This window comes from Syngnathus floridae, chromosome 1 (genome assembly GCF_059516105.1).
Source record: "Syngnathus floridae isolate MCC-2025c chromosome 1, RoL_Sflo_1.0, whole genome shotgun sequence".
NCBI classification, from domain to species: domain Eukaryota; kingdom Metazoa; phylum Chordata; class Actinopteri; order Syngnathiformes; family Syngnathidae; genus Syngnathus; species Syngnathus floridae.
Window position 1 is genome coordinate 22899146 of NC_142413.1, and position 13560 is coordinate 22912705.

At 40.7% G+C, this 13560-nt stretch overlaps 1 protein-coding gene across 1 annotated transcript in view; it reads left to right on the forward strand.

The window, feature by feature from the left end:
- Window positions 1–4655: 4655 nt before the first annotated feature.
- Window positions 4656–13560, forward strand: part of flt4 (fms related receptor tyrosine kinase 4) — a 69653-nt gene continuing 60748 nt past the window's right edge. The window contains exons 1-2 of the mRNA XM_088388165.1: window positions 4656–4759; window positions 5319–5486. The gene's annotated coding sequence lies outside the window, so the exon portion shown is untranslated. The remainder of the gene's footprint in view (window positions 4760–5318; window positions 5487–13560) is intronic.

Sequence of the window (13560 nt, forward strand, 5' to 3'; positions counted from 1 at the left end):
CAGCAAAACCGGGCTCTTGTCCTTGTGTTGTAGTTCAAGCAAAACACATTCATGGACATCAGCTTGGACACAGCATAGAAGAGGATAGATGTATACTTTGTTATTTGGATTTTACAACACAACTGGCAGACTACAGGTCCTAATCAAAATATTTTCTTCACTTATAAAAGTTTCAACAATAAGTGCTTTTAAGTCAAAGCATAACCTAAAAAAATGTAACACCACTTCCAGACAATTGTTATATACTGTACTCCCAAGTATTTTAAACAAAATATTGTTTCTATAATAATGAAATAATAGTGCTTTAAAGACTTTATACTACTAGTAAGGAGTTAAAGTCAATGCCGTGTGTGATTGTTATTGATGACTTCTGTTACATTGAAATGAACATAATTACATACAGAAAGCATGATGTGGAATGAAGCGACTATGTTTATCAAGTAGATCAATACAGGAGATTAGATGCACGCATACACGCGCACGCGCACGCACACACACACACACACACACACACAAACACGCACAAACACGCACGCACGCACGCGGTCAGGCAAATGCATTTTTCCAGCAATTCTCTGTCTGTGTCTCACATTCCGCTTGGATGTCATTCCAAGCCTCATCACTCTCAGAATCTTCATTCTTGTTCTTGCTCTAGTTGTGTCCTCTTTCTGAAAACCAACACTCTCTGGCGCTCTCGACTTGTTTCTCTTCAGCGGCATTATCTTGCTGTCTCTGGTGTATGGTGTTATTTTTTTTTCCATTTTTATTTTGAACTATGTAAAAACAAAAATAGACTAAAAAAAAAAAAAACAATGGAGCGGTAAAGCTAACACTGACGAACATTTCAGTATGCCGGTTTATACATGACAGACTACTGTTGCAGGCATGTTTAGTTTTATGTTCTGGTGAGGTTATTTAATGTTAGCTAGAAGTAGCTCGGGGGCCTCATCGAACCATGCACTTAATAACCACATGTATTACTACGATACCATTTAAACTATAAATAAATAATTCCTGCATATGTGCAAAAATATGCACTCGTAATACAATTAATTTTTTTACGATGCATTCTGCACTATATGAATGAATACATCCACTCTCTTAACTCAACAACAAAGAGTTTAAAGACAAAAAAAAAAACACTCTGATTTTTCCCCCCAGAGTAAGGGGCTCTGTTACATTAAAAATATCATTCAATAATCATACTTTCAAAACTGCTAAACAGCAAGCCAGCATTAAGTGTAAGAATTCAGTAGGTGCATTTTTTCAACTCAACTTTTATTTTTGTACTTGTTAAGCACTATGTTTGTCCAACATTTCCTTCCACGGCTTAAAAATTAATGGGTATAGCACATTGTAGTGTCGTGCAGTATGAGACCTGGTGTAAATGCTGCCGTCTAACGGTGACCAATAGTATCACAACCTAAAACTACAGTCGCCCTCTGCAAAATCGCGGTGCGGTCCCTGCATGCAGATTCACATATACACAAATTTTTGTCTCTAATGTGTGATGTAGTTCTGTGCGTGTGTATGTGTGAAACACAAATGAGCATGGTAAACATTAAAAAAAAATTGGTATAAATTAATTACAATTTTTTTAAATTCAATTATTTTGGACTATAATAACACAAAATTGATCTGTTAAATGATGATTAACAGGCGTATTTTTTAAATGCATTCTTTAATATGAAAAGGTGGAATATGCATTTTGTTTGTTGTGTGTTCCCCGACTTGAATTGTGTGACACTTTCCCTTTAAAATCAGCGCTTTTGCGATTCCCGTATTTCTGCTGATGTCCACGGGTAAGGTAAGCGCCACGACGGCCGGATAAACATTTCTGTCTGCTTATTTTATTTTATTGTATTTTCTATTTTATTTTATTTTATTTGTGTTACGTTTCCGAGTCATTTAATTAGTGTAGGGACACTTTATATACTGTTTTAGATAACGCAGTCTAAATACGCCACCACACCAACACACGCGAATTCCCCGTTGAAGGATTTCTAAAAGTACATTAAAAAAAATGTTTGTCGTTATTCCTGTGTCAGATGTTTTCAAACGTACAGTTTATTACGACAGAAATGTATGTATGCATTGCCTTTAAAGAGTTGAACAACAAACCAACTAGCATGGTAATTTAACATAAAGTACCAGCTCAGTGGCCTAGTAGTAGAGTGTCCGCCCTGAGGCTGGAAGGTTGTGGGTTCAAACCCCGGCCAGGTCATACCAAAGACTATAAAAATGGGACCCATTGCCTCCCTGCTTGGCACTCAGCATTAAGGGTTGGAATTGGGGGGGTTAGATCACCAAATGATTCCCGAGCGCGGCACCGCTGCTGCTCACTGCTCCCCTCTCCCCCAGGGGATGGATCAAAATCACATGGGGATGGGTTAAATGCAGAGGACAAATTTCACCACACCCAAATGTGTGTGTGACGATGATCATTGGGACTTTAAATCAGGCTTGCAAAGAAAAACTTGGATTGGAAACGTTAAGGTAAATCCACAGCATCACAGTGATCATTTTAACCAGGGAACTGTGGCTTTTTTAGTCACATCAGAAAAACAAAAATGTCCTCCAAACTTTTATTACTAAAATAATTATAGTCTCGCAAAATTGGCTCACAAAGTGTAAGACATGGGGCCGTTGACCACAAAGCTGGTATATTATCTCCAAAAGCTATTATTTATTCTGTTGTATGCAGTGGCGGTTCTACACTGAATTACTCCCTGGGTGAGACTATTTCCAAGACCCCCCTACCCCCTGACGTTTTTTTTAGAACCGTACATGCTCCAAAATGTTCTAACTGCTATCTCAATTGAGCTTGACATACCACAATTTAACTCTTTTACAAAACATCTCTCCATGAATTATAAATTTAAATAAACCGCCTTTACATGCTTGATAGAATGTGCTTCGACACACGTTTAAAAACACTGGCTCTAATTTGTTACGATAATGCTGCCTTAGCCAATTGCTCACTGACTTGTTACGTTAACTTGGAAACTCCACACTAGCCTCAGGCTAGTCCGCCTGACCTGCAGCTGAAGAGGGTGCTAAATTGCCAATTCCCCACACTGTGATATGACAAATATTCCTTCAAGGGTGCGATGGGTTAATGTATCATAAAAAGTCAAAATAATCAGCCAATATTTTTGTTGATAATAAAAACTCATACCGACTAAAGGGAAATGTGCTTTCGGCAGTTTGCAAACATATTTTTAAGGTTGTGTTAAACTTATAATCATATTAATATAATATCTAGTATTGGAGTGCTCGTGTGGATTGGTGGGTGGCGAAGAATGTGCAGGCAAACTGCATGAACTTGTTTTCGTTGAAGTGTTGTGTATAGGCTCAGACAGGGAGTACCGGACGAGAACATCTCAAGGTCGTTGAGGAACGAGAACAACAGCACGTCTATGTGGCCCGGCTTCGCGGGGAAATCCAACCACCTGACATCAGCGATAACACCGACATGGGGAGGAGATGGCCATCGATCAATCATCTCACAATATTTTGCATGCTTTAATATTCATATTGTGTTTCTTTAAAACTGGGCAACCCGGAAGAATGTGTCGTCTTTTGGTGGTCACAAAAACGCACGAGTTTTAGTGTGAGGGACCCGGGACCCCGGCCTGTATTAGTGCGCTTTGTCAGGAATAAATAATTGGTAAATTTGGTCTAATTGATCTACTGGTCTTCTCTTTGACAGAACGAACTCGCAAAATTGTTAGGTGCGCCAGTGTGTGGATTAGGACATAGCAATTTATGTGTTAAGTGTTGATCGCAATTTGGAGTCAGATCAATAACTAAAATCCGTAACCTAACACGACCAATTAAATCATCCTGCCGTTTTACCTATGTGACGCATAATCGATTTATATCATAGATATACACACTCAGTTGAAATGTACGGTGGCAAAACTTGTCCGACTTCCAACTTGTTGGCATTCCTCTCCCTCAAAATGTACGTGACAAGCCGAGATTTCACCCCCGAGCTTCTCAAATCCAAAGCGAATACAAACATCCACAGCAGTCAAAGAGTTAAATATCAGTAACACACACAAATTATAACAAAGTTTATCAAGCAGATGCATAAATAGCATGTAGCATAATGGCTTATGAAAATGAGTAGAGAATCTTGTCAACAAACACTTTTGCCATGATTCCGTGTCAGGGATTTTCAAATGATGATATACTTTTTAATGGTTATTCTCCATGTATTATATTTAAAATTGGCTGTAGAGTTTCGTGATATGATTTTTTTCCCACAACGTCTCCAATTTGAAGTTTTGCAATTAGAAACAACTTGAAAGTCATTAAGCTGCATTGAACAGATTGTGTTTGACATTTCCATTGTGCTGTTGCGTTAGCAAATATTTCCCAGCTACACATATCCCATTTGCTCAGGCAAGCTCACCAAAACATCCCTTTGTACGACTGACATAACAGTCACATAGTAGGCACAAGGAGAAGGCTGAAAATAACCATTTGGAAAAAAAATTGTGCTTATGATTTGTGTAAACTTTGGCTCAATCGAGATGAAGGTTTTATAAACACATCAAACAAAGCAATAAACATTTTCAGCATCAGTTTTGCGCTTTCACTTGACTTGAGTGAACGAGGCATGCGTTCTTTGTTGTGACACTTCATTATTTGTTCTGCAGAAACAGCTGAAAGAGGCAGTGCGGCGCCTGAGGAAAGATGACTTCATCTGTGGGATTAACAGACACAAAGACAAGATGGATACCACATAAAGGTGCGCTTTGCAGAACACTTAGCAGATAAGAATGCATGTGCCCCTCCATAATGGCTGTTGACAGTATGCCGTTGTACATACGTAATGATGTTTGCAGATGGAAGTGATGTGTGCTTTGATGTGTACAACGATGGCTGTGTTTTACAGTTTAGATATCAAATATTATGGATTTGTGGTCAAATGTAAAATAAAGTCAATCAACGTCTGTCAGGGTAGCGTAGCTGGAAATGAAAACATCATGTGCGATCCAGATAGACAATAAGTATGCACGGTCAAGACGAGGACCAGGAAATGTCCAAGCCTGTGTAAACATTCTCTAGTTGTTTGACAAACAGACCTGCGAGTCGAAGAATGAATTTACTCCACCTTCTTCACATGTGTACTTTTGCCCAAGTGTTTGAAGCGCTTGTTGAATAACATCATAGTATTCATAGACTTTATGTTTTCTCGCTGCGCAATAAAAAAAAAAAAAAAAAAGCATCGAAAGCTGCTTCGCCGAGAGCTGCTTCAATGATTCCCTCTAGCCAATATCAGCGGGGAATTATGACCTCTCCATCAGATCCTGCATGATGACGAGGCCTCTCTGCTGGAGCACTCACAGACGGAGTGGGAAGAGGAGATGGAGAAAGTCATGTGGAGTGTATGGAACATGCAGTAGAAGCTGGAGAAAAATAGAAGGGCGCTTCAGAGAGCGAGCTCCACCATAAAGGCTTTAGCCATGGTTAAGGTGAGACGCTGACAAAATTGTGCTCAAATCAAGTCAATCACTTTCTGACAATATTCCACAGGATGTGTTGTAATCAGCCTTCTATTTGTGTATAGTCAAAGTCAAAGTCAAAGTCAGCTTTATTGTCAATTTCTCCACATGCCAAAGACACACAAAGAAACCGAAATTTCGTTCCCCCCTATCCCACGGTGACAAGACATGGCCCACAATAGAGAATCAAGTAAACAAATAAACAACAGCGTGCTGAATAAATAATGAATAAATAACACAACAAATAAATAAATAAGAGGAGCAAAAAGGAGCAAGTGAGCGTACAGCAGACATTCCAGTAAAATAGCGCATCAGTGCCGCACGCTACGCAGAAGGGGGTAGCGAGTTCAGGGTCCTAACAGCCTGGAGAAAGAAGCTGTTGGCGAGTCTGGTGGTGCGGGAGCGCAGGCTCCTGTACCTCTTCCCAGAGGGCAGAAGGTCAAACAAAGAGTGAGCCGGGTGACTCACATCACTCGCAATCGAGGTTGCCTTGCGGGCAAGATGGGAGGTGTAAATGTCCTTCAGGGAGGGGAGCGAAGCACCAATAATCTTACCAGCCGTATTCACTATGCGCTGCAGGGCCTTCAAGTTGTGTTCAGTGCAGATACCACCCCAGACAGCGATGCAACTGGTGAGGATGCTCTAAATGGTGCCACGGTAGAATGTAGACAGGACTGCCTGAGGAGCACATGCACATGTACTTCCTGCGGAAGCTCAGGCGGCGCTGAGCTTTCTTTGCCAGTGACGCGGTGTTTGCAGACCAGGAGAGGTCCTCACTGATGTGCACCCCCAGGAACTTGGTGCAGCTCACCCTCTCCACCACAGCACCGTCGATGATCAGCGGCAGGTGTTTTGTGTGACTCTTCCGGAAGTCAACAACGATTTCCTTGGTCTTGTTTACGTTCAGCAGGAGGTTGTTGTCCCTGCACCACGTGGTCAGAAGGTCAACTTCCGACCTGTAACGAGTCTCGTCGCCCTTCGTGATGAGACCCACCAGAGTCGTGTCGTCAGCAAACTTCACTATGCGGTTGTCGCTGTAGGTATCAGTGCAGTCTTATATATAGTCTTATATGGATTATGTTCTTATGTCCAAGCAAGAGCTTTATTGATTTCAAATAGGCGATAATCAAAACTGTGAAAAAAAAAAAAGGTAACGCTCAAGTCAAGATGCTTAAGGTAGTTGTGGTAAAACATGACATCGTATTGGACTACTAAATTCTGGAAACTGGGGTGTGCTACTTTGATGTACCAGCTGAGGTGCCGTTGAGTCAATTTCAACTGATTTGTATAAATTATGGAATAAATTATGGAATTGAATGAGATTATTGGGCTCAATGTGACGCTAGTATGGAAGCAGGTGTTTAGAACATTCAAGAATATTTGCCCATCTCATTATATTGAAAAAAAGTACACCTGATTCAATTTCTTTACTTGAGTAAAGTGAAAAGTTCTCTAGTGAAAAAATAAAAATATTTTTTACGTTATGTTATACGACACAGAACCTATTTTTATAACTTGGCATATAATTTCTATCTCCTCTTTCGTGCTCATACTAAAAAGATTTTATAAAATGTTATATTGCATGTTGTCTAAGAGCAACTCATGTCAGCCTGACTTTAAACATTAAAATAGTGAATACGAATGGAAGGCAATTGAATGAAGAGCAATGCCAAAAATATGTGACGAAAAACATTAACCTTCATTTAGCTCCGGACGAGCAATTGAGGGTAATAATTGTAAACATTTTGTGACAGAAATCTCCAATGTATTCTCGTTAGTATTTCTGAGTTCTTCTGGAAGGTGTGCAATTTGTCCAGCGGCCTTTTTCCAACATACTTGTGGATGGTTCAAAGTAACTGGCATGTTCTGCCCTATTCAAATCATGTTTTTTCCAACCAGTGCATTTCCAGAGGCAATTTTCCTCCCTGAAGCGATTGCTTTTCGGGACAAACACACTGTCGCATGTCATTAGAGTTTGAAAATATTCCATCCACCCATCCATCTATTTCTGTCCGGCTTACCCGAACTCTGTGAATTCTGCCGTACCATCATGGCAAATGTACATTTCAAAGCGTTCCTGCATACAAATTCTGAGAGAGCAAAGAAGGCTGGAATGTAAGCTTTCCGAATCAAGAACACAATTAGCAAGATTTGATAATTGCAGTGCAGCCACTGAGCCGGTGCTCTGAAACCCCCGAGTAGCAAAAAACTGAATGCTCCGGTCTCAAAGAAGGCCAGAAAGAAATACGTGCCTACCTCGGAGACAGTGGAGTGTTTTGTGTGGAAAAAAAAAATCCTTGTCATGCCAACAAATGAGCAGACGGCTTTCAAATATTTGAATTTTTAGTTATGATGAAAACTACTACAGTATGCGGAGGAAAACTTTCATCTTCGTCATTTCACATTTATATTAATCACACTGCTATTTGTCTACTTCATGTCATTATTTGTGCTGTCACTCACTGATGGGATTTTTCTTTTTTCTCCGTTTCCTTTCTAGCTTCTGCATCTCAGATATGTTTTCTTTTTGTTGTGATGACTAATGGGTTGCTTTTGGCACACTTGCTTTCTGTCACGCTTGTTTAATTTCAATCTCATTGCATACCACAACAGTGCCACGTTTGCTGAAGCTATAAAGTTGTGTATGTATTTTATGGAAACCTGAAAATGGGAGGACGCTGCTGTTTGACGTGATGCCTACAGACGCAAATATGTGGTTCAGTTACATCACACGGAAAAAGACGCTCAAGTCGCAGTAATCAGGTGATCATTTTTTGGTCTGCTCCATTAGATGCAAATTGGACCAAAAATTTTCAGCTTCCACAAACTGAGTTAATTGCCGCAAAGCCACGGTGTCAAACCTAAAAGACTAGATGGATGATACTAATGAAGTTTTTGTTCCACCGGCTGGTGATGTTTTCAATTTAGAGAACCATTATATCAAATATTATCAGTGCTGCAAGTTAATGGATTCTTTCACCTGAAAGGTCTCTCATCATTAACTTGCAATGTGGAGACAATGTATGCGCAGTGTAAATGAGCTCCGTCATCTTCAAAGACAAAACACTGGCGCTGGAATGTAATGGAGTCGTAAACGCTTCCTTCTGCGTGTAAAGCGCCATTCATTGGAAAGGAGAAGGCATTTTGGGTCTTAAAGTTGGGTAACAATGAGTCGTCGACACGTGTTTAACGAGATTTCGGATAGAATTTTAAAGGCATTTGGCAAGAAATGGAATACTGTCTTGATGTATGCCACATAACCCAAGGGCTGTAATATTTATAAAAAAGTTAATAAAACCATTTCTATGATTTTTATGTTCATGTTTTTGCTATAAAGATCAATAATGTTCAGGAAGTTAGGAGTTCCTGAAAAGTGATATATAAGGTAACCTAAAGTGACAGAGACTTATGAAACACTGTTTCATAAGCCTGTTTGACGGTAGCTCAGCTCCTCACCTAAGAAGAGCTGAGTTTTCTCAAACGTTTTTCTTCAATGTTGATGACCACTTTTTCTTTTGAAAGGGCTAGGAGGCAAATAATTGCCCTTCTTCAGCTCGGAGATCAATGGCAGCAGCTAGAGGGCTTGGTCCATCAATCTCCTCCATTACTCACCTGTTGCCCTCCCGCAATAATGAAGTTGTACTCAATATAAAGCTAGTCCTTCTTTTATCAATCAAAGGCTCTTATCGCCGCTACTCCCAAGGTTTACGGTTAGGAATACAATGTATTTGAGAGGAGACTGAGGGCAGCAAGAAAATGTCCATGACGATGCAACACTGGCAATTGAAATTTTCGAACGTAGGATAATTAGTGGCTGACTCATTAAAACAAGTTGCCAAACTTGCACACTTGGCAACAGTTAAGTCCGTTTCAGCTGTGTCAGTCTGTGTACGGCCGTCTTTACTGACAGTGTTTGGAATCACTCCCAGTCAACTACATAGTGCCCTATACAGTAAAGTGAGTTTGTCATTTTGCAATAAAGTTCTGCATATCTAAGCTACTGTAAGTGATATTTCAATCCAATTCATCAAAATTATGTTACAGGCAACATCCCTGCTGATATATTTGTTTTGGATTCATGATAGGCTTCATGTTTTGTTTTATCCAACTGCGCCAAGGCCGAACAATCCTGACCTGTTCCAGGTGCAGCTCCGTACAGTTGCCAATAATCCCTTGCTTGACGCCTAGTGCAAGTGGACTGTAACAGCAAAAGGTGAATAATAGATTTCTGTAATTTGTTGTCCCCTCTACACAAAGTGTCATTTTTGTGAAATTCTTGCATAATCATGCAAACTAATAAACAAGCCAACAAAATGTAATTAAAAGACATCTCTGCCTTGTGCTCAAACGGCAGAGGAAATAATTGCATTCTTGAGTCATTCCTCTGCGAGTGCACTCAAGTGACACTGTGTATGCGTAAACAGTTATGCATCCATTGAATTAAAGTTTACCTGATTTGTGTAGTTGGTACGAGCTGACGTATCTAAAGATTCGTTTGACATTATATGAATTATAAACATTGAGAATCTTTGGGCCATGCACATTATACACTGTATTAATCAAACACTATTTATTTGGGGAAATTATTCATCACAGGTTTGATTTGACTACGTACCATATGTAAAATATGTTTTTTTTTCTGTAGCTAACTGAAAGTGCTATTCTCTGTTATTGTACCCCGCTAATGGGGAAAACCCCCAGAGTGGTGATTTAGTTGCTGCAGCTGCGACAGTGCACACTAACTTGAACTAATCATTTAAGCACCATCAAAGCTCAAATCCATGAATGGGCAGTAAAGCGGGTTGTCCGGCCATCGAGCACCTGAACTTTGGGATACACAAGCTCATCGCTTGACGCTCCAAACTACAGGCAGAAGTACGCTCTTTGTCGTTATCTGCACAAACACACCGGGGCACCCGTGTCCTGTTTCCTCCCATCGTGTGAAAGGTCAAATAAACAGAGTGACAGTGGGGATGACTCCGGGCCACTCCGCAGGTCGCCGCCAAGCTGCAGCAGGATGTCTCTGACATATCTGCTGTGTTGACGAGCAACGGGGTGAGACCTGAGCTTTTATTAGGTACACCATGGTTTACTCGCACTTTATAGTCAATAATTCCAAGACTGGTTGCGCTCCCCTGGATTGTTCTGGAGATAAAGTTAAAGTTAAAGTCCCAATGATCATCATCACACACACATCTGGGTGTGGTGAAATTTGTCCTCTGCATTTAACCCATCCCCATGTGATTTTGATCCATCCCCTGGGGGAGAGGGGAGCAGTGAGCAGCAGCGGTGCCGCGCTCGGGAATCATTTGGTGATCTAACCCCTCAATTCCAACCCTGGTTGCAGATGGTACCTGTTGCAGATATGGTGAGCACTCACATAAAATTAGACATTAAACAGTTTCTCTTATATTTAGTACTGTACTGACCTATGAGTTTAATTACAATTTATTTTGAGAATCTCATTTTGAATTTATATTGTCTTTAAGGGTGGTTGTTTGTCTGTATGTGCCTTGCGATTGGCTGGCAGCCAGTTTAGGGCAGACCCCTCCTAGTGCCCAAAGACCGCTTCGGTAGGCTCCAGCACGCCCGCAATCCTAATGAGGTGCTTTAGAAAGCGAAAAGATGGGTGGCAAGAGAAACAACACTCGGATCTAACAAGGGAACTGTGCTTCCACATGCATCACTTTTGCATCACTTAATTGTATTATTACACAATGTAAATAAATCTCTGCCAGTCACAGTTGCTTTAGTTTATGCTCAACAAAATTGAAAACGTTGTTAATGGCCTTGGTGGCTTCACTACTGTATTCTGTAGGTGTTCGATGCCTTACTCAAGGCGACATCAGGATTGCTGGGAAATCAAAGTGGCCCATAATGGATCATTATTCATCAATTTTGATCCCCCCCACCCTTGAAACAAACTTCTCACACTGAAAACAAACCTTTTCTCATACTGGAGAGAAACCTTTGCAGAAAATGCGCTTTAGCTTTTGAGTTCAACTTCTTGGTCATTGGCAGTGTATGAATACCCACAATTCTCCATCCTTCCTTCTCCATAAACTCTGGATAATCCAGTTTGCTCCCACATTCCAAAACCTTGCATGGTGGGTTTATTGAAAACTTAAGTTGATCAGTGATCAGTTCAAGGTAATACACTCCTGTCACCCAAAGTCTGCTGAGATAGATTAGAACTCACCCACAACCTCGACAGCAGTCAGTAAGCAGACCAACATGTATTTGTGGTTTGATTTTCTTTGCAGTAGGATTCAGTCTCTGTTTCCCAAGTCTCTACAAAATGAGCTACTTAACTCATGCCGGAAAAATCAGCAATCACTCGCTGACTTTTTCCTGCATCCCTTTTAGTGTTTAGATTGTAATATTTGGTTTATTAGAGCTCAGTATGCCTTTAGCCTCATTTTTCTTACTTCAGGGCAGAGCTTTGAGGGCAAGAAAGGCACCATTACAGTCGTGGATAATGGGCACGGCAGAAAACCAGCAGTCATCCATTATGGTCACTGCAAAAGTACGCCCCAGGGTATCAAATCGAAATGCCAACCACTAGTTGTCTGTCGCCTTGTGCTCAACTTTCCCTTCATCCAGAGGCAACTCACAACAATAGCCTCCATCTAAAAGGCTCCCCTTATTATTATGATGCAAGACCTGGCAACGTTTGATGTTTTTTCTGCCACTACGTTAAAAGATGTTTTGTGGGACATTGGTTAATACTGCCAAAGGTGGATGGACAATTCTCCCGCCAAGCCCACCACAAGGCCTCGTGCAACAATTTGAAATCCACTGGTCTAGCGCAATCAGACACCAATCAATGTCTAAGTCTTCTGTAGGAGGGTCTTTGAAAGTTGTCAATCGCTTTGTAATCTGCATTACTGCCACCACAAGACTGGAGTGGGACATTAGGGCTTAGTATACGGTAATTTGCTCAAAAGCTCTCATCACAAACTTGCAGTATCGCTCTCCGGATCTCATCAGATTGTGCTGCTGTGTTGTAACTGTTGTACGTGATCATTCCTTTGCAGGCTTAATCGGTATGTCTTAAAAGACTGGAAAATCAATTAAAAGATTTCTGAATACATTTTTAATGTACAAGAAAATGAATAGTTGGATGGATATTTGAAGATAATAACTTAAAACATACAAAACTGAGATGTATTACTGATTTGCGGGCATACACTAGAGCGTTAAACGGATTTTCATTTTAACACTATACTTGGCGTGGTAAAAACGGAACGCAGTAATCCACTCGGGTGTACGCAGAGGACCCCTTTGCATTTGACCCAAATGCACGTCAAGAAAGTAGAAACTCTGCCACAGTTTGGCATTAGCCACCAGTGCTTCTAATCAACCGGCAGGTAAACAACAAAGCTCCCGGGAGCTTGTTTACCTGCCAGCTCGCTTGATGTGTTAACCTTCATTTCACAGGAACTTTAATTATCCAACTTCTTAGTTACTTTCTTGTGTCATTTCTCCATCCATTCATTATCTGAGCCATTTCTTTTAACTGTCACTAGGTAAAATAGCAAAACCTTTTCATAATGTACTTTTAGAGCAGATGGCCAAGTGAAAATCCAAATTTACCCCATCTACATTGCTATAATTTCACTGGCTGGATATGAATTCAGTTTAGCAAGACAAAATATGGCAAATGTCTGTCCTGACTCAGCATTCTTCAAAGGCACAAAAGCATTGCTCTGTTTTCACCATTAATCACTCGTGTCTGGTTAAATTATGACTAAGATTGCTTCTTTGGCTAGATTTACGTCTATGTGAATACACGAGTCCATTCTGTCGTATCGCTTTCCTCGATCATGGTGCTTAAAGTCCAGTATTAAGTATAGCGAGGCACAAGGCCTGTCCATTTAGATTACACCACTCAGATAACCCAGTCAACCAGATGCACGCATACACGCACGCACGCACGCACGCACGCACGCACACACACACACACACACACACACACACACACACACACACGCCACATAATGTTTTGAAATCCAGCAAAGAGCCAAATGTTTCCCTCAGGAAC